Source organism: Alligator mississippiensis, chromosome 3, assembly GCF_030867095.1.
Source record: "Alligator mississippiensis isolate rAllMis1 chromosome 3, rAllMis1, whole genome shotgun sequence".
In the NCBI taxonomy this organism is placed as follows: Eukaryota; Metazoa; Chordata; order Crocodylia; family Alligatoridae; genus Alligator; species Alligator mississippiensis.
Genome location: NC_081826.1, coordinates 217,374,380 through 217,397,094, shown reverse-complemented (window position 1 = coordinate 217,397,094; position 22,715 = coordinate 217,374,380). Strand labels below are relative to the sequence as shown.

The 22,715-nt window shown below is 45.1% G+C and overlaps 1 long non-coding RNA gene across 1 annotated transcript in view; it reads right to left on the bottom strand.

Annotated features, from left to right (window-relative positions):
• LOC109280743 (uncharacterized) overlaps window positions 1-21,792 on the bottom strand; it is a 29,395-nt gene extending 7,603 nt beyond the window's left edge. The window contains exon 1 of the long non-coding RNA XR_002087151.2: window positions 21,648-21,792. This is a non-coding gene — a long non-coding RNA (uncharacterized LOC109280743). The remainder of the gene's footprint in view (window positions 1-21,647) is intronic.
• Between the last annotated feature and the right edge of the window lie 923 nt (window positions 21,793-22,715).

Below are 22,715 nucleotides of genomic sequence, written 5' to 3'. Positions count from 1 at the left end.
AAGAAGCACTAGAACTCCTTTATTTCCAGATAACTGAAACAATATGGCTATCTGCCTAAAGCAAAGCCACATGCAAGACTGGATTTGGAGTTAGCAGGAAAGCAGGGGATGGGGGAGGAGGCGGCTCATTCTGATTGATAAAACTGGACAATACAGTAGCTTGAGTAGTGCATCTGGGCATAGGCAAGGAGAAATGCCACAAAACCTTCACAGGAAAGAAGCAAACACTCAAGGAGACAGACTGAGAACTAAAATAAGCACCGAGGAAGAATGCTTTTAAGGCTGAAGAGGTTTGGAACTGTGAACAAAGAAACTCTCTCTTGTTGTATTCTTCCTGAGTTCAAGAAAACAGGACCTGGTAAATGTAATATTTTCAGAGAATTCCTGGCTCCCTTATCAAGCTTCCTCTTAATCAAAACAAGCAAACAAACAAGAAAGCTAAATGCGCAATTCAGAAAACTGGCTTGTTTACTTTTCATTCCATCCAGGAAGAGCACACAGCAACTGCTGCAGCGTCCTTAGCCTGACGAAGGGTTTTTGAACCCGAAAGCTTGCTTAATAACTATTCTCCATCCATTTGGGTTGGTCTAATAAAAGATATCAAATTCACCCAAGGAACCTTGTCTGCCTATATCCTTAGACCAACACGGCTACAACCTAAACCCCTGCAATTCAGAAAACGATACTTTTACAGTATACCCACACCTAGCAATAATGAGAGCTACACCATCCCAAAATAGCTGAAGGATGAATTATGCTAAGAGGTCCAGGATGCATGGGCACCACATCATCACTGAAGAGGATTCAGTAATCCCTCTGATACAGAGAGGGGCAAAATGTAGAAGCCTCTCCTTTCCCTGGCAGTTTGAGAAGGGAGTTTTTTTGTGCTTTTTGCTCCCTTTGTTTCCATGGAGGGTGAAATACAACCTGATCCAAAAGTTTTTATAGAGTTTTTTTTCCTATTTTTCATAATAAAGACTTCCTTTTTAAAAACTAATGAACACAAACATGGGCAACAAGCAGACCTGCAAATATATTTGTGTTGGAAGATGAATTATTCTCATGGTTGGGAAAATATTTAAAGTGGCTGATTTAAAAACAAAAAAAATCCTTGGGATAAATTTAAGGGGAAAATGTGCCTTTGTGTTGATCATAGAATCATAGCAAATCAGAGAAGAAGGGCTCCAGATATCATCTAATCCAACCCCCTAAATGAGGCAGTTTCATCCCTATCCAAAACATTTTATACAAATCCATTGTCTAACATATTAGCAAAACTACACAGTCAACCCTGATAAAAGCACAAGACTTAACACCTTAGCCTGCCACAGGTAAGGAAGGGGGACTACAGCGGCTAACATCCTGCTGCTGCAAGGTTGTTAAAATATGTTTGAGAAATACAAGGACCCCCAGCTCCCACTATAGAGGAAGGCAAAAACCCACACAGTTTATACCAATTTGACCAGGCGGTATCAAATCTGATATCTGTCTTCTCTGTAAGTGTTTCAGCCACGCTTGCCACCATTGGTAATTTTGCTCATGCTTTAAACATAGTATTCTATCTTTGAGTATGCCGCACTATTCTCTTATGCTAGGATTATTTATGGAGTATTAGGTTATGACACTGGAATGGAAGATGGCATGGACAGGACTAATTTATTTGGACTGGTGTCCCAGAATCTAGGACCTGATATTGAAAGGACTCTAAGTCCTATCCCTTTAAGCTTATAAGTGCGTTCTTAGTCTTACTGTGCCACTCAGATCAATACAGTTGCTATGACGAGTCTTTTTCAAGACAGCCAGTCTCCAACATAACATAGACCTACTTGTAATTCAGTACCATAATGGTGTGTTGCGTTGAAGCTTATAAATTCAGGTCTTGAACTCAACAGGACAGCTTTATGCATGTATGAGACCACACAGATCAGAATGTAGGTAGTTTTGCAGAATTGGGATTTTAGACTATAAACTCTTCTGAGCAGGAATTGCCTTTCAATCTATATTTGTTTGTCAGCTACCAAAATGGGGCTCTTGTGCTAATTGTGCCCTCTAGGCACTATCATAATACAAACAAACTAAAAATGCCTTTGAACAAAATATCCCCTTCATTACAACGTTTGCCAAATGATGAAGAAATACTGGAATTGCTTTGTTTCTGTCTGTTGCCATAAGGAAATTATCTGTCAGCATAAAAGAGTGGTTTCTATAACATGGTATAGAACAAGGCCAGATTGGGCATGACCTAGAACTATATATTGATCAAATACACAAAAACAGTCCTATGTTTTGAGCCACAGCCTAGCGCTCTACAGTACATTCTCTGAGGGGATCTCTCTATGACCATGAGAAACTGGCAGATCAATATGACCTTTGCAACAAATGGCTGGTTTTGTAGGATCTGGTAATGGGGCCCACCCTTCCTACCAAGGCAATTTATGAGGGAATAAGAGTTTACCAACACCAGACACATTCCTGCCAGCATGGCTAACCCCTAAACAGATTACTTTTTTTTTTTCAAATTCCAGAAAATAATGGAAAATACATGAACATTTTCCCCTACTGAATAGAGAACCTGTCTCAGAAGAGGAAAACAAGGAAAACAAAGGGGAGATAAATAAAATTGTCATCTAAATGAGTAAGGTTCAGATAACTGTATTTAAAAAACAGGTCTCTTCTCACTAGGTGAGACTGGTTGGAAGCCGCAGCTGATCTACTGTTTCTGTCCACAAATATGGCCAGCTCTGTATGTGCTTTCTGAAGGATATTGTTGTCTGTCCAGCATTCAAAGCTTCTTCCAGGCCACATTAGACTCACTGGGACTCACGTGTGCTTGCAGCAGCTCAAATAGAATTGGTGCAAATTTGAGCAGGGACTTTTTGCTCCAGCACACGTGCTTGGACATGTACTTTGTTGAGGAGCAAATTGTGCCACTTGGGGCAAAATAACCCTACCTGGCTCCTCCAAGATCTGCAGCCAGGGGCAGCTAGAGCCTGGGGCCAGCACCTGTGCTGTTCCCAGCAATACAAAAAGCTGTACTGCTGGGGCCAGGACAGGGCAAAAAGCTGCCTTGGCAAATAGCTCAGGGCTACTCGCTCTCATGATCTTCTGGGGCTCATGCTATTGGTACCTGAGGACAATACCCCTTGTGCCAGCTGGATTGCTGAAGCAGCCCAGAGAGTTCTCTGCACCCTCTACCCCCTGCAGCAGTCCGGCAATGGGGGCTGCTGCCTGGCTGTGACCTGCTGCACACCTGCCAGACCAGGATGAGGCATCTGCCCCTCTGGGCCAGCTGCCAGTGGGTTGTGGCTGCAGGGTTAGCCTCTGTGTGGCACTACTGCCATGTGTGCCCCCTGCCTGGCCACCTATTGCCCAGAAGATGTTCCGGGTGTGGTGGCCTGCTTTGTATTGTCAAATCATGTCCTCCTGGCTCCATTTGGCCAGGAGGTCAGCCACAGCCAGCTGGGTCCAAGCTGACAGCTCTGAGCAGGCAGGGTCCTGCCACTGGCCTCCCTAGCACGAATTTTGGTGTCCCCTATTAGAAAACTGAAAAATCCCTAATAAAAAAAATCCCAAAGTCACTCTGTAAAATACCCCAAAATCCATGTTCCTCCACAATTAAAACAAAATACCACTATAAAGACAGAGAGAGAGTGAGACACAGAGAGACAGCGATCAGTTGGGCAATGTTTTATTGATAGATCTATAGTGTTAAAGCACTGGCTGTTGGGGGGCTATGGCTACACAGGGATTATGGCTCCCCAACAGGGGCCAAATGGCTCCCTCAGGGGCTACCACCACCCCCCACAAGGCCCACACGCCCCACTCCAGCCCCCCAATTGCTGCCGCACCTGGCCCCATCCCCCACCAGCTGCTACAGCCCCCCCATGGCTGCCCCACCCAGCCCCAACCCCCCACTCTCCCAGGCCCCCCAATGGTTGTCCCACCTGGCCCCACCCCCCACTTGCACCCCCAGGCCCCCATGGCTGCCCCCACAACCCCAGGCACCAGCACTTAAAAAAAAAAAAAGCCAGAAAAAAACAGAAACCGCCCTGCCCCCCCCCCGGAAAAAAACCCCTTCAACTTAACCCAAGAGCAGGGGTGGGGAAGCTCCAGGGACTTCTGACAGAGCCCCCCCACCCCCAGGCAGCACAGGGCAGGAGGGCCCAGGCTGGTGCCACTGGGACTGTCCTACTTTGCAGGTGGGGCCCCAAGTGATCTTGATGGCATTTGGAGCTACCAGTAAGGTCAGGGTTTTTTGTTTGTTTGGGGTTTTTAAGTGAGCATGCTGGGGTGGGGTGGCAGGGAGTGGGGGCCTTAGGGGGATGGGGCCCGGCACCATGGGGATCGGAGGGGTTGGGGAAGGCATCCCCAGGGATCAGGAGCCTCGGGGGGGCAGTTGCACTGAAGGGATCGGGGGGCTGGGGGAGCAGACGGGGCTGGAGGGGGTCCCCCCCATAGTCCCCTCTCTGATCCTCCAGCCCCCCCGACCCCTTACTCACCAGCTCTGGAGCATACTGCTTCAGCACCAGGGTGAGGGGCCAACCACGGAGATGCTCTAGCAGCCAGAGCATCTCCCTGGAGGACCCAGCCTCCAGTTTCCTCAGGGACCATGCCTTGCTCCACTTTTTAAAACATTTGTTTTTTAGAATCCTAGATATCCAGGGGTCTAATTTTCGCCCCGTGCTGCAAGTTTGCAGTGCAGGGAACATTTTTTCATTGCCTTACGTACCTCTTACCCCATCTCAAAGGGGTTTGAGACAGGGCAAGAGGTATGTGCACGCTCATCTGGATGTGGCTCTTAAGTCTTTTTCTTCCTGAAAAAGATGATAGTGACATCATTCCTAAATGTGGCCTGCTTGATATCTTCAAGAACTGGGTTAATTTCTGAAATCAAGGATTCATCTGTAAGACTAAAAGGGGAACACTAAACATATCTGTTACTAAACAAACTGACAAGCTTGAATGCAACCAAGGGCCCTAAGCCAGACACATGCAGTGGCAATCTCTGAAGTATACAGTAGTTAGAAGTTACATGCTGTTGTGGATCGCTGAATGTACATCGGAGACACAAACAACTGAAATTCCAGTGAGGCTGTTTGTGGTTCATTACAATATGGTTTAAGACTGAAACACTTCTCATGCATGCCTTCTTCCTACACTTACCAGAGGGAAAATAGAAGGAGCTTTTGACTGGGCCAGTTGAGTTTAGATGCAAGAATTCATTGTTTATATTATTATTGAGATCAGGTTTATGTAGTTTATGAAGATATTAGATGATCATTATGATATATGATATTTACTCAAAGCCAAGGGGATGTTTTTTCCCCCTAATCAACATGGGAGGAAAAAAAGCCTTGGCTAAGTATAGACAGTAAAGAAGTCTGAGGCTGAACTGATTCAGTATTTGCAGCATAGTCTAAACTGCATTGACCCAATGAGCAAGTGAACAGACATTCACGTTTGGTTCTGGAAATGCAGCCACATGCCTGAAGTGGCCCAGGCCAGAAGCTGAGGGGCACTAGACCATGCCTCCTTGCTTGGCTGGAGCAGACAGCTTGGGCCAAGGCTAGCCCACCTACCCTGAGAGGGGAGGTTTGCAGAGGAAGTACAAAGCATTCTGAAATGCTGGGTGACTGTGAGTTAATTTGAATCTAGAGGGGATCTGGAACAGAAGTTCAATAAACCAATTTAACCTAAATCAGTTAAGTCTGATACTACATCCATCCATAGATTCATAGATGCTAGGGTCAGAAGGGACCTCAATAGATCATCGAGTCCGACCCCCTGCGTAAGCAGGAAAGAGTGCTGGGTCTAGATGACCCCAGCTAGATACTCATCTAACCTCCTCTTGAAGACCCCCAGGGTAGGGGAGAGCACCACTTCCCTTGGGAGCCCGTTCCAGACCTTGGCCACTCGAACTGTGAAGAAGTTCTTCCTAATGTCCAGTCTAAATCTGCTCTCTGCTAGCTTGTGGCCATTATTTCTTGTAACCCCCGGGGGCGCCTTGGTGAATAAATACTCACCTATTCCCTTCTGTGCCCCTGTGATGAACTTATAGGCAGCCACAAGGTCGCCTCTCAACCTTCTCTTGCGGAGGCTGAAAAGGTCCAGTTTCTCTAGTCTCTCCTCGTAGGGCTTGGTCTTCAGGTCCTTAACCATACGAGTGGCCCTTCTCTGGACCCTCTCCAGGTTATCCGCATCCTTCTTGAAGTGTGGTGCCCAGAATTGCACGCAGTACTCCAACTGTGTTCTGACCAGTGCCCGATAGAGGGGAAGTATCACCTCCCTGGACCTATTTGTCATGCATCCGCTGATGCACGATAAAGTGCCATTGGCTTTTCTGATGGTTTCGTCACACTGCCGACTCATGTTCATCTTGGAGTCCACTAGGACTCCAAGATCCCTTTCCACTTCCGTGCCACCCAGCAGGTCATTTCCTAGGCTGTAGGTGTGCTGGACATTTTTCCTCCCTAGGTGCAGCACTTTGCATTTCTCCTTGTTGAACTGCATTCTGTTGTTTTCTGCCCACTTGTCCAACCTGTCCAGGTCTGCTTGCAGCTGTTCCCTGCCCTCCGGCGTGTCCACTTCTCCCCATAGCTTTGTGTCATCTGCAAACTTGGACAGAGTACATTTCACTCCCTCGTCCAAGTCACTGATGAAGACATTAAAGAGTATCAGTCCAAGGACCAAGCCCTGCGGGACCCCACTGCCCACACCCTTCCAGGTCGAAACCGACCCATCTACCACGACTCTCTGGGTGAGACCCTCCAGTCAATTCGCCACCCACCAGACTGGGTAGTCATCCAAGTCACAGCCTCTTAACTTGTTCACCAGTATGGGGTGGGATACCGTATTGAAGGCCTTCCTGAAGTCCAAGTATACGACATCCACCCCTCCTCCTGTGTCCAGGTGTTTCGTAACCTGGTCTTAAAAAGAGACTAGATTACTCAGGCACGATCTGCCTGCCACGAACCCGTGCTGGTTTCCCCTCAGCATAATTTGTCCTGCTGGGCTCTCACAAATGTGAGCCTTGATAATTTTTTCAAAGACTTTGCCAAGGATGAAGGTGAGACTGACTGGCCTATAGTTGCCCGGGTCCTCCTTCCTCCCCTTCTTGAAAATGGGGACCACATTGGCCCTTTTCCAGTCCTCCTGGACTTGGCCCGTGCGCCATGAGCATTCAAATATTCCCGCCAGTGGCTCTGCAATGATGTCGGCCAGTGCCTTCAGCACCCTTGGATGGAGCTCATCCGGGCCTACCGACTTAAAGGCATCCAGGTTTATCTTAAACCAGTTTCAGCCATTTTGAAAGTGGTTTATGTGCACCAAACTTCTGTTGTGATGCAGATTTGAACTAGTTTCGAATCACTTATACAGATTTATGTATAATTTGTGTCCCTAGCCCCTCTGTTCAAGTACCAGCCAGAACAGGCAGAGGCTCAGGCTTGGGGCCAAAGCCAAGGCTAAGCTGCAGCTCAGGTCAGGGTGGTTTATGTGGTAGGGAAAGGGGTGCATGGAGAAGTAGCTTTCCAAAGGATATGCTGGCACAGCAAATCCTATGTCCAATTTCTACATCAGGACTGACTGACTGGGAGGTGGCTTACAAGGTATGGGAAATGCTCCATGTTTTCCAGATGGTAATTTCCAAATGGGAATTTGTTGGGGGATGCAGGAGTCAAAGTCTGTTTTTCTTAAGTCCAGGGTCCTTGTTCTGCTGCTCTCCATCCTTCCTTTCCTCAGGATCCTGAACTAAATCATCTCATGGCCACTGCTGCCCAAGTTGCCATCCACTATTATATTCCCCACCAATTCTTCCCTGTTTTTGAGCAGTAGGTCAAGAAGAGCACAGCCCCTAGTTGGCCAATCCAGCACTTGCACCAGGAAGTTGCCCCGAACACTCTCCAAAAACTTCCTGGATTGCCTGCACACTGCTGTATTGTCTATAGGCAGAAGGGAAAAAAAATATTTGGAGGGGCAGAATGTGTGTGTACATGGGCGTGTGTGCCCTCCCCCCCAGCATGCAACTCTGTGGGGGAAGGGGCAGGGGAGGGGAAAGGGCCATGGGGTGGGGGAGCAGATCAAGGCTCCAGCAGTGAGGGAGGAAGCGGAGCACAGGCAGGAGCAGAAACTAAGTTGAGTGTGGCCCTGGACAGACTGGATGGTGGGACAAGCAGAGGCCCGGGGGGGGGCACATGCCCCCCCATTCTGTGTGAGGGGGAGAGGCAGCTGCTACTGCACACTGGCTCTTCCTTATGAGGGAGAATTTCAGCTGCACTGTGCTTGAGGCAGCCCCTACAAAGGCAGCCCCTACCCAGTGCCGCTGCCAGCTGCCCTGAGTGCAGCGCAGCCCAAACCCTTCCCACCGGGAAGAGCCCAACACAGCCCTGGTCCCAGCCTCCAGCGGCAGCCTGCCCTCACCCCATGCAGATCCAAAAGCACATGCCCCCCATGCCCTCCAGGGGTGCACATAGCAGCAGGAGCCATGCCCCCAGGATGAACCACTCACGGCTCTGTCTTGTGACCCACCCCAGCTGTGCAACACCTTCCCCAGCCTCAGCCCCACTCCCTTTCTCCACTGCTGCATGCTCACCTCTCCCCACTCCTGCTACAGCCAACAGAAGCCTGCAGCTGGACTGCCTTGCAGCCCTACCACTGCCCTGCATTTGTGTGGGTTAAGTCCCATTAGCTCCTCTCCCCTTCTGCTGCCTATGGTATTGACCTCCTAGCAGATGTCAGAGTGACTGAAGTCCCCCATGAGAACCAGGGTGTGTGATTGAGAAGCTCCCACTAGCTGTTTGAAGAAAGCCTCATCCACCACATCCTTCTGGTCTTGTAGTCTATCTCAGACCCCTGCCACAACATCACCCTTGTTGCTTTCCCCTCTGGCCCTAAACCAGAGACTTTCAACAGGCCTATCTCCAGTTTCATACTGGAGCTCTGAGCAATCACATGACTCTTTTATATAAAGTCCTCCTCTTCTCCCCTGCCAGTCCTTTCTGAACAGTTTATACCCATCCATGACAGTGATTCAGTTTATGAGCTATCCCACCAAGTCTGTTATTCCAATCACATCATAGTTCTGTGACTGTGTGATGATTTCCATTTGTTCATGCTTGTTTCCCAGGCTCCGTGCATTTGTGTACAGGCACTTAAGGTAACTAGTCAATTGCCCTGATTTCTCAGGAAGAATGAGAGCACCTCCCTTGTTGGCCACTCCTGCTTGCACTTTCTCCAGGTTACCCACTTCCCCACTTACCTGAGGGCTTTGGTCTCCATCCCCTGGTGAAACTAGTTTAAAGATCTCCTCACTAGGTTAGTGAATCTGTGTGCAAAGATGCTCTTCCCTCTCTTTGTCAAGTGAATTTCATCTCTTCCTAGCAATTCTTCTTCTTGGAACATCACCCTGTGGTCAAAGAAGCCAAAGCCCTACTGGTCACAAGAAGCCATGCATTTATCTGCAGGATGTGCCCACTCCTGCCCACACCCTTTCCCTTAACCGGAAGGATCAAGGAGAACACCATGTGAGCCTCCATCCCCTTCACTCTTGCACCCAAGCCCTGTAGTCATTTCTGATCTCCTCAGGGTCTCCCCTGGCAATATCATCAGTGCCCACATGAATAAGCAGCATGGAGTAGCAGAAATTGAATTGATTCAGCCTCAGGCTTTTGGACCGTTTGTCCTTAGCCATACTGTTCTTCTCTAAGCATCACTCCATGGATGGTGCTAGATGATAATTTGAAATATAGCCACTTATTTAGATGTTTACCATTTGAACTGCTTTCTATGCAATTTTGGAAGTCTAGGTTGAATTACACATATAAAAATGGTATATGTGCATAGTATATATTATGTAATATATATAATGAATATATATACATAAATCTATATGTAAATCTGTAATGCAGAAAAATATATACTATAGGATTATAACATTTATCTTAAATTATAAGTGAGGAATACCCATGATTGGCCTAAATAGTTATCACTGAACTGTGATATATAATGTGCTGAACATCTTGATTTTGAAACAAAAATGCTAATATTTTCATGATTTAAATTAAATGTATTTAAAGATGACAAACATGATTTAGTAGGTTTCTGAGATGACTTCTTTTCTTTAAGTGTGTAGTTTGAGAGATTGATATGGTTTAATCGTTTTTAACAATTAAATTCTTGATATTGTTGCTGTAGTTCTTAAGGATATGTGAAAGGCTGATTGATTAGTTCATCAACACATTCATGATGCTAATTGAGAATTTTCTGTGGTGAGTGACAAACTCATACGAATCCTATCCATCAACTGTAGATGAATCAAACCAGCAGTTTTCAACTTAGCTACTCAGCTGGTTTATTTAATTTCACCTGATAAATGTAATTCCTCTGAAGTAAATTTAAAAAAAATAAACAAACCCTGTTTCTCCAGATTAAAAAAATAGATTTTATTTTTTAAGACTGACAGGATACCAATTATACAAAAAATGTATTTTAATCATACTACTGTAATTGGTATGCTAAGTACTGTATTTACCTGAATCCAAGACAACCTCAAATTTAAGATGACCCCTCAATAATTAGATTCTATGCATGCAAAATTCTAAATTTATTATAATTTTCCTTGTATAGAATCAGATTATGGGGTGGGGGCATCTTAAATTCATCCCCACAAAGCAGCAGTGGGGGGCAAGGAGCCAGACCCGTCCCATGTATCCTCATCCTTTGTCTCTCCTGGCTGCCCCCTATCCTTTGACCCCATTGTGCCTTTGCTTGACCCCTGCCTCCTGTCCACCCTCCCATTTGCCCCTGCCAAGTGCCTGCCCCTTCTGCCACTTTCCCCCCCCACAGTGCCACCCCCCAAACATGTGCCCCCTCCTCCCAGGCCCTTGTTCCCTGTGTGTGTGTGTGCCTGCCCTGCTTCTACCTGTCCTTGCTGAGTGCCCCAATACTGCCTGCTTCCCCATCCTTTGCTACCCCCTGTGCCTGACCTCTTGACCTCTATGTCCCTTTCCCCCAGTGCCTGACCCACCTGCTCTCTCCTGCTGATTAACATCTGGGTGGCTATGGTTCCAACTCCAGGACAGCCAGCAGCAGTGGCAGCCCCACCTCAGCCCCAGTCCTAGCCTGGCCAGGCAGAAGCAGTGGCAGCACCTTCAGGCACAGGCAGGTCATGGCCAAAGGGGCTGGAGCCAGATCTAAAGCTAAAGCTAAAGTTAAGTAGGGTGGGGAGAGGCCAGTGGCTGGGTGTGGGCAGGCAGAGGAGGCAGGATGTGTGGTCTGCCCTGTGTTCCTTACAAGCTGCACACCATAGGTCTTGCTCATGCACCCGCCCCAACACTGCATGGTCTACCCCACACTCTCCTACCCCATACGCTGTGCCAGCATATCCTTTGGAAAGTTGTTTCACCATGTCTTTGCCATCCAAGATCTACAGTTGGAAACTAAGATCCTGGTCTACAATACAGGGGTTATCCCCATGCTTCTCCATGGAGGTGAGATGTAGGTGACATATCAAAGCCATCTTAAGTGTCTGGAATGGTTCCATCAGTGCTGCCTCAGGAAGATCCTTCGCATTAGATGGAAGACCACCACACCAATGCCAGCATCCTTTCTGCAGCTAACATAGCCAGCATTGAGGCAAAAATTGTGAAACATCAACTCCACTGGGCTGACCACTGTGTGCAGATGGCTGATATTTGTCTCCCAAAGCAAGTCCTCTTCTCCCAACTGAGTCATGGTAGGACCCACAGAGGACAGAAGAAGTGCTACATGGACACCCTGAAAGCATACCTTAAGAAGGATGGCATCAACCTTACAAACTGGGAAATACTAGCTGGTAACAGGTCTTAATGGCACTTCACCATACATCAAACTACAGCCCACTTTGAAGAGAACTGTCCTGCTCAGGAAGCTGAGAAATGGCAGAGGAGGAAGCAAAGTGCAGAACATCCTGGCCAACAGCTGTGTCCCCCCACCCGTCATACCTGTGGAAAAACTTGCAGAGCATGGATTGGACTCTTCAGCCATATTAAAACTCATTGTAACAAGTCACAACCACTGGGGCAGCCATGACATCTTTCAGTGAAACTGAGACTCCTGTCTGGCTCATATTCTACGGCCTCTCTTCTCTAGTTCACTCACCCACTATGCCTTGATCTTACTATTAAAGAGTGTTTAAGGGAGGCCACCAACAGGCCTCAGAGTGAGTCTCAGTCCTATTAGTTCTCCCCCCCCCCCCATGGTCTCATTCCCATCCTCCATCTTAATAGATCACTCACAGCTTGACTAGGCCCCTGTAGGGCACCTATAGCCTTAGGGGCAAATTGTGTGGCTCCTTGTCCTCCCTTATACCTCACCCCAACCCTTGTGGGTGTTACAAAAATGTTGTTCCCTCTGCTGGGTCCTTGGTTTCCCCAGCCTCCACCCCTTTCAATCTCACTAGGCTAGTTTGCCTAGGCCCACCATGCTGAACCTGGCTTTGGAGACACTAACTTCAATCTATTGCCTTCACCCTCAGGGTCCCTGACCTCTGCCTAACCATGAGGGCCACACTCTTCTGGTACCAGACCCTTAGCCCCTATCTCACTGGGCCCCTCCTAGAAAGCATGCTTTTGGCCTCCATCTCTTTGTGCCCCTCTCAGGCATCAGGTCTCTGGCCCCAGTCTCACTGTGCACCTCTCAGGCACTGAGCCCTGGCCTCTGTCTCATTGTTTTCCTGTCAGGCACCAGGCCCCTGGGCCCTACAAGCTCTGTACTGGCCCTCACTGGGCTCTACAATAACTTCAGGCTTTGAGCCCACACCTGTTAAGAGCTCAAAGCAATCACATGCTTCACAGTTACTAATGAGACCTCCAAAACTGCCCCTTATAGTCCTAGCCCAAGCTACCGGCTCAAACAGCAACATAAACATAAACCCCTGGGCTATAACATAATAATGACAATGGAAACAGCCCTCTGCCCCTTTAAGAGGGCAAATATTTGCCCTCTAGTATTGCATGCCTCCCTGCCAGGGTATAGTATACCCTCTGTCCCTTTAAGAGGGCTACTATATAACTCTAGCATAGCATGCCTCTCTGCCAGGGTACTTTGTGAGCTCCCAGAGCCTCACTACCCCTGTAGGCAGTGAACCAGATAGTCAAGCATCCCTGGGTGTCCCTTCTAGGCAGGAGCTCATTCCCCAGCAACTGCCAGAGAGAGACTCCCCTGCCAGCTACAGCCTTGGGCTTAAATGCTCCCAGGATCCTGCCTACATCTGGTCAGCTGACCACTTGCAGGTGTTTGCCAACTGTCTTGTTTTCCCTGTTGGCCTGGCACCCTGCCTGCACCCCGATGTCTGCTGCACCCTGTCTGCCCTGAAGTACTCCCTGGCTGGACTGCCTTTATCTTAAAGGCACTCACCAATTACCCTCCCCCCTGCCCTCCCTCTACCCCCAGCAGACATCATCCTCTTATTGAGTGTAGCCAAAAGAAGGAAGGGGGTTACCAGGAGGAGTGGGGGGTCCATGGGAAACTGTCTAGGAAACTGCAGGCTACACAAAGCAGCTGCTCTCCACCAGGGCTTGCAGGCCAGAGTTGCAGAACACATGGACATTGTGAACACTGTCTGCACAACCAGCACATTCATAAAGGTGCTGCAGTGGTCCATGATGGCTTGGAACCCAAATGACTGAAAGTGCCTCTGGCTGTAGTAGGGGTGGTCATAATGGGGTGGGAAGGTGACAGGGATGTGGATCCTGTCCAGGGCCCTGATGCACTGGGGGAAGCCCCAGGCATGGAACCCCATCAGCACCACAGGGGGTCATGCACCCAGAGCACCATGTGCCACAGCACATCCTGGAGGGTGCTGGGCACCTCCAGGATGGCCTCCCCAGCAGTGGCCTTGCCCACGCCAAAGAGATGGTCCACATAGCAAAGGCTGGTGGGCATGGTGAGCTGGAGAAGGGTGAGGGCCAGCTGGGTGTCCATGGAGAAGGGCTGCTGTATGTTGGTGTCCTGTCACTCCAGGTGTGGCCAGAGTTGCCCTGGGAGGTCCCAGAAGGTGGCCTGGGTCATCCAGAACACCTCCAGTCACTGCTTGTCATCCCAGGTCTGCTGAATGATATGCAGCCAGTACTGGCTGGCCTAGTGGGCCCAGAGGCAGTGGGGCTGCAGGCCTAGAAGGGCGAGGGCAGCCCCAGTGGTGGCATCCAGCAGCCCATTGTTGGCCTCCCTGCCAGGGTCCATCTAGCTGGATGAGGTCCAGGCTGCAGGCACAAGGTGGCACAGCCCTGGCATGGCGTGCTGCAGCCAAGCAGGCAGTTACTGCATGTCAGGGAGCTGGGAGAGCCCAAATGGCTATGGACCAGTGGTGGTCAGCTTGGCAGGCCAGCAGGGCTACTGTAGTGGCCACCAGGAACCCAGGGTGCTGGTTGTTGCTGCCAGGGACTGCGGATGGAGCAGCCATGGCACAGGGAGGCAGAGGCAGTGAGGAGAGAGCTGCCACATACTGCCCCTGCACTGTGCATACTACTCCTAGCCAGCAAAGTGGTTGGCCAGAGAGCAGAGAACAGGGATGGCTTTTCAAGATGGCTGTCTGCTGCTAGCAGCTGCAGTCAGAGCCTCAAGCGCCCCCTGGTGGCTGCAGGTGCTCATTGCAGGGCTGGAGGAAGTGGCAGCAGTTTGGTGCTAAGGGCAGCAAATGTGCTGCCACATCTGTGCATGTGTAAATGCCTTCCCAGGAGCAGTTATTTGCATGTAGTTTACCTGCAAGTAAACTGATCTTGGATCAAATGTACATGTAGATATGCCCGCTGAGTATATGTTATACCAAAAATAAACCTAGTTTTAACAAGGTAAGAATTCCATGCAAAAGTTCAAGAAGCTTCTGGAGGGTGCAGATAAAGTAATGTTTTTAAAAACTGTGTAGGCAAATAGTAAAAAACACATGGGAAATCCTGGAACAAATAGTCCCTAGGTTAGCCTCTGATATATGGGGACTAGAGCTCAAAATGTACATAGAAAATACCTTCTCATTGAAAGCTGGTGAAAAGGGCCAGTGCCAAATTGTGATGGAGTATTGAATGCTGTAGCAGGTCAAACAAGAATTTCAATTTTTTTCCTGTTAATATTTACTCCCTAATCCCCTCCAGTTCTTAGCACTCATTCAATTAATTCTACAAATGATACTTTATTATAATAATTATGAAGTATTTCATACATAATATACTTATGAATTTAAATGTTTTTTCTAGATTGCACTTCATTCTCAGTTGTTTAATAAACATACAATTGGTTAAAATAACCTAAATCAGATTAACCATTTAAGTGGGTCTTGAAGGCACATTTCACATGCATTACTGTCATCAGTTCCATTAATGCAGTAAACTCTCTAGCATGATTTACATATAATATTCTTGCATTAACACATAAAAAATAATGGAATTTAATGAGGAAGTTAAAGTCTACACATTGATTTTACATTAACAAGATATTTGCCATAGCTATAAACTAATATGAAAATATATCCCAAAATGCTCATAAACACAATTTAACACAATAATCCGATGCAGCAGCAGGATGGAAAGAAGGCAACATATTGCCAGTGCCCACAGCAAAGTGTAAATAACTAAACACAATGGCCTCAAAGTCACAGTTGCACTTAACAGTTTTAAACTATTTGCCACCATCAGAGAATTAAATACAGAAATACAACAGAGTTCAGAAAGCAGATAAATGAGTGCTGAGAGGCAGGAGAGGCATAGGAAAAGCCTTCTGGCTAAATAACAACACTAAATCATGTCTGCTCTCTGTGACCAAGAATGTAGAAATCAATGTCAGAATTCAGCAGCAATTTATTCAGGGGCAGGAGACCAAAACAAGTGAGGAAGAGTTTGAGGACACCTTTCAGGGAATAAGAAAGTGCTCAGCTGCATACAGAATAGAGATGAATGGACCTGATCACCCCCACTCGGACAGTTCTCTCCTAAAGGCTAAAAGAGGTGCTGTATAGACTCATTGCTCTCAGAATCAGAAAACCAATAGGAAAACTAGGTGGATACACTCACTGGTGACTCAGGGAGGAGCAGCAGAACCTTTAAATGAGACAAAACTTTAAAACAATACATAAAAAGGGAACATTTTCTATTACATTTCATAGACTTTTCACAGACACTAGGGCTGGAAGGGTCCTTGGAAGATCACCGAATTCAGCCCCCTGCCCCAGGGGCAGGAAGTCAGCTAGGGTCAAAGGATTCCAGCAGGATAGGCATCCGAATGTTTCTTAAAAGAGTCTGGAGTAGGTGCTTGCACCACCTCTGGAGGCAGTCTATTCTAGTCTAGTCTATTCTTGGGGGCTCAGACAGTAAAGAAGTTTTTCCTTATGTCCAGCCTAAAACAGTCTTGGAGGAGATTGTGACCTTGTTATCCCTGGTGAACAGGCATTCCCCCAGATCCTGATGTGCACCCCCTTATATACTTACAGGCAGCCACTAAGTCACCTCTGAGCCTGCACTTTTCCAGGCTGAAGAGTCCCGTGGCTCTCAGCCTCTTATCATAAGGCCTGTTCTCTTGCCATCTGATCATGCATGTGGCTCTCCTCTGGACTCTCTCAAGCTTTTTCACATCCGTTTTAAATTGTTTAGCCCAGAATGGGATGCAGTACTCCAGCTGCGGCCTCAACAAGGCCGAGTACAGGGGGAGGATGACATCCTGAGATTTGCTTGAGAAGCATCTATGGATGCAAGCCAGAGTTTTGCTCACTTTACCAGCTGCTACCTTGCATTGATGGCTCATGTTCATCTTGTGGTCAGTCATGACCCCCAAAGTCCCTTTCGGCAGTGGTGCTAGAGAGCATAGTATTGCCAAGCCTATAAGCGTGATGCAGGGTTTTTTTCCCAGGGTGGAGTACCTTGCATTTTTCCACATTGAATGTCATCAATGTTCACATTGTTCATATAGATGCTAAAGAGTATAGGTCCAAGGATGGAGCCTTGGGGAACACCACTGGTACTATAGGACGAGAAGTTTGGACTTATATGGCAGGTGCCGGTATTTTTCAACACTAAATTCATTAACCTGTTGAGAGTACACCCACCTCCTGGTTCCCAGCATCTCACAGTCCGCTTCTCCCCAAGATGGATGTCAGAAATGACTGCATCTCCTCCTCCCACCTCAGTTCTAACCATTCTCAGCCACAGCACCATTCACTGAGAAAGAACTCCTAAAGAGTGCCCTATCCTGACAGCCACTTCAGCCAGGGTCTGAAACAAGATGAAAACCAAATGAAGCCAGAGTAACACTTGCCCAATTAAACACAGGAAATCACCAACAAAACTTAAAGAGTTATCTGTGTTGATGCAATGCTGAATTTGGCTCAAAGAAAGTGAAATCTGCAAGTCAAGATTCTGGCAGCAGCATGTATCCGTAAGATATGCTTTAGCCAAAAATCAGTCCTGTTTCAGTCTAACCAAAATTACTGGGCCCAATATGAAGGTAACTTGCTGAGATGTCATGGTCTGTGATGTCCTAGAAGAAAAACTAGATGATGTAATGACCCCTTCTGTCCTTAAACCCTATGACTCCTCATTGCATTAAATATATTTCTGATTTAAAGCCAATTCCTGTTCACCTTACTTAGCTGAGTAGTAACGCAGTTAGTGTGATTACTCACATTAGGCAAAAGCAGAATATTGTCCCTATTTCACCTACCAGAAAATATACACAATGTGAGACACTTAGCCTGTTCGATACAGCATTTGGAACTTTAGATTTTGTATTTATTGATTTTAATTGATTTTCTATTTAATGATTGAATCACACCTCTAATGAGACTAACATGAGTTTGTACAAACTTTTTGCATTTAATATATATATATATATATATATTTATATATATTATTATATATATAAATATATTTATTTATTTATTACCGTTATATTTAGCCCTGGTCAAGACTGTGGCTCCATTGTGCTCTGCACTATACAAATATAATAGGGAGAGCTATCTTTGATTGGAAGAGCTTACAGACATAAGAGAGAAAAGATGCAAGTGAACATAGAGGAAAAGATTGATCAGATTACTTTTTCAAATTCATACTGCTATACAGGGACAGAACTGCAAAGGGAGTTTCTGGCTCTCCATCTGGTGTCCTGACCTCTCTACAATATTGCCTGTTCATTATTTCATCTTATTTTCATTTTAGTATATCTACTCTGTTTCTTTTATTGGTATAACTGTTTGCACTCAGTATACCATACAAATGTGCAATCTTTTATGGTATTTAATTTTACCTTTGTTATAAATATCACAGGCAAGTCCATGTACACATATGTGTGTATACATTAAAAAGATACTTTAATTGTTCCACAAAAGTCTTCTTCTTTGTATTTTAACTAACTTGGTTTATAATAGCAAAATGTATGAAGAATATAAAATGCTCCCATCCCCCACACTGAGTGATAGATGAAAGAAAAACATAGTCAATACTAGCCAGAAAATCAGCTCATAATTTTTAACATACCAAATGGAACAATAAAACACTGCACCATACCTAGACTTCACATACATGAAATATATTACAAATAATGCTTTATGTTGCACAGTATCTGCTGACTAGGGCAAGTATAAAAAATGGATTTATGATTAACATCATAAATCCCTTATCAATTGCAATCAAATGCATATGGCATAAGAATTTGCTTTACACCATTACTGAGGGGGAAATAAATCGTTGATAAAACAGGTAATCACTCAATATTGGTCTGGTCATAGCCAACAGGTAACTGATCTGCAGTTTTATCCTCTTTATTCTTGAAAGAATAATTGTCCAGAAATGACAAAGTATGGTGCAAAACATTCTTTTCTGCTAGACATTAAAATTGTGGAATACCCAATTATACGTGAGGTTTCAAATCAATATTTTGATAGGTCTTTAAGATGAAGCATTCTTTTGATAGTAGCCAAATTAAGGTCAACATTAAGAAGCAAATTTACCCTGCATAATTTAGTGCCGTGACTAGTGCAGTGTAATTAATGGTACGTCTATAACACTGCCAGGGCATTAGGTTGAATTTACTAACAAATGTTGCTTCCATTTTCACTTCTGCCTTGACGATGTGCTTTACATTAATATAAATGAGGTTAAAATTAATATCACCTTAGGATATAATAGCCCATTTAATTTGATGGATATCTTGCAGCAAGTTTCATGTGATCCATTTTGCTGTTATGTAATGAATAAACAAGAACAAAAGTATATAGTTAGTTTAAAAAATACAAAATAAAACAGAAACTGCCACCTTTCTTAGGTTTGTTTGTTATGCTATTTTTGCAACCTTTTATCATTCAGAACCAAAAGACAACTACAACAAATACATTGGACAATTTAATTTTAGTTAAAATCTTAACATGAATAGCTTTTAGGGTTGACCTTTTTTAGCACATACACAATAACTGGAAAGAAAATATAGAAGCATTAGAGGTTTCACAAGTGTGGTATGCTGAAGCTCTTAAGAAATTATGTATACATTCTTTAATTTTTATTCTAAGTAAATAAGGATAGGCTATTGTATTCAAAATATTTCTATTGTATCCAGATTAAAGAGAGACAATAAATTAAGAATATATTAAGTATATATGAGAGGGAATTAGCCATATGCTACAGAAACATCCCTCTTCAACTAGCCATGGAATCGCAGTAGGAACACAATAATTTGGAGGTCTTTGGGGCTGTGGAGATGCAGTTATAAAACAGGAAAGATGTCCTTACAAGCACCTGAGGAAGGACTGGTAGGCAACGCACCAAATCACATACAATATCTCATGGGCAGCACATGGGCAGCTCAGTTTTCTTGGTTATAAAGATTCTCCATTGATGTGGCATAAGATGAAGGAAGGTAACTTAAATGGCCAATCATCTTAAGGTGGCTGGGGGAAAATGTACAAAATTACTCCACAACTTTCTCACTGGCATAAACTTAAGGGCTCACAATGGAGTAGATCCCCTGAGGAGATTAGACAAAGTAAAAATGATTCAGGGACACCCTTATTTAAAAAAAAAAAAAAAAAAGTTCATGCATGCCAAGAATCTGATTATATGAAGCAGACCTCCATGTGTGCAAAATGATACAAATTTATGGTAGTGCCCTATTCAAAACAATGTAATTTTGTGTCAGATGAAAAAGCTCATTGTTTCCTATGCATACATATATTCAGAAACTTGTATTGTTAACAGCAGAAGGTTTTCAATGCATCTAGTGACATCTATACACAAACATGTACAAACTGTTTACAGCAAACTAGAAGTCTGGAAATGAAAATAAATTCTCTCTCCCCAATGACTGACTTCCCTCACTAAGCAAATAAGGGACTAGTTGCCACTTGCTTTGCATCATTTCACTACATCAAACAAGATTTGATCAGATTTTTTCCAGATAGTTTCAAATGGTGTTTGAAGTTAACATAGGCCCATGTAGTTAGCTGCTTTGGTATATCAGTATCTCTAATGACAAGGCGCTTCTCCAGTTACTATATAGGTAGAACTCCCAGTGAAACCATAAAAGGTTTTCCTTTATAACAGCTATGTGAAAGGTTTGAGCAACTCCAGAATAGCTAGATAAGGGTTAACTGCTATAGTATATACTGGGGAGGTTGTGGGAACCAGTTCTGCACCCCTGCTCACCCCATTGCTGCTGCTGCTGTCCCCAGTGGACACAGGTGTGAGTGGAGTCCCAGAGCTATTTCTGCCTTGCTTCAGCTACAGAAGGCATAGAGGACTGGGCTTGGATGGGGACAGCAGTGGCATTGTGCAGATTCCTCCTTACAGTGCCTGCTCTCCTGGCCAGTAGGGGAGACCTTCAGGGTAAGGGTGGGCAGGAAGCAGGTGGTGGAAGGAGGAATCTGTGGACCACTGCTGCTGTCCCTGGCCAAGCGCAGCACCCTACTGCCCCCAAATCAGCTGAGGGAGAGTAGTACAGGAGGTGGCAACAGGCAACACCCCTTCCCCCCCTTATGTACACTGACTTCCTGCCCCACTCCCTAGTGCCTTCTGCCAGCTCAGGGGGTCCAGCCATGACTCAACCCTGTACCTCACCCCCCTTTCATAAACCTTGGATCAGTGGGCCCCAACATGAGGAAAGGTTATTTTAGGATTAACAAGTATATTGGTCCACACAGCCAAATATTATCCTTATTCAGAAGGAAGACTCCCTGCTCTTTAGCAAAACACGTATACTTTCTCTACTTTACTCTTCACAAGCATGTACAGCCCAATTTATTTGAGAGAAGTTGTTTTTTCTCATTATCCCTATTTTACTTTTCAACTGCTGACAGGTATGCAGTTTCTCAGAATCAAGGCAAATCAACATGCATCTCTGAATCTGCATCAAAAGTACTTTTGGTCCAACATAATTTATATTAGTATTAAGATCTGCTTGCAGCCAAAAATTAGAACCAAGGTTCTGTTGTTTAAACCAGTTATGCGGTACAACTTTTCAGCATATACACCAAATAAGGGCAAAACAAATAAGCCTGGATTTGACAAACATGGGTGTAAGCATTACAACTAATTAAAAATCCAGCATCTCATCACACACGTGCACAAAAAAATTGCATTAATGAAATAATAAAGGTCCATCTCAAGATGACAAAACATAGAACCCTTAAAATATTAACATACCTGCAGTCGTTCCACGGACTTTCACTGAAGTGTGCAGAAAGACTCCAGAACTGGACATATGGAGTTACAGTTCATTTATTATAGAAACAGCTCAGGCAGTGTCTGAACACACTCTTTCAAGGTCATTTGCTAGATAAAACAAATATCATGAGTACATGCTCAATTTCTACAGGCCAAGGGAGTAAAAACCATTTTGTATTAGAAAGAGCATTTCTCTGCACCTCACAATATACCATGACTAGCCTAATAGGCCAATCCACCTGGAACTTCTTCTCCAGTACATTTTTTTTTTTTTTTGGGGGGGGGGGGGGGAGGAGGAGCACCCTCTCTTCATCACCAGGTCTGGCTTATCTAACTTCATTACAAAATTACTTTTCTAGAGTACATTAAAAAGGCAACTCTGGTTTCAATTAGAGCTGTGTTAAAAACTTCACTGTCAAAAAGAAATGGTCAGATTATGGCTTCTCTCCCATTTTATGAAAACATAATAATTCTTCAGTTTAGTTATGCAAGTACTTCTGGTTGTCAACAACTTATCTCACATGAATTCTAATGCTGTGTTGAATACAAGATATCAAAAGCAATGCATTCTGAAGCACCCTATGCATACTACTTCAGCATGACCTGGAGCCAAAGCTACAGACAAGGTTTCACCAAGTGTTGCAGGTTACATTCCAAGCACTCTTCTGCTAATTGGATCAGGCAGCTCTACCTATAATGTATATAATTATCTCATGCATAATGTATTTCCATGAGATACTCTTAGATGTTCTCTAAGTTCAATGCAATCAAAAAGTACTTAAACTATGGCAGATACTTCCTATTTCATAGTTAACAGTAGAAGAACACATTTGCTTTACTCAGGTTTGTTGTTTAAAAAGTACTATGGTTTGGGCCGTAATACTGGTCACAACATATACTAAAAAACTATTTACATTTATTCTACCCCTAAAATGGTTGATGAAATGAAATTTTCTTAAAAATTGAAGCATGGCTGCTCACTCTCTAGCCCATGAGCCAGATCTGGCCCCTGGTGCAATGTCATCCAGCCCATAAGACTCCCCAAAG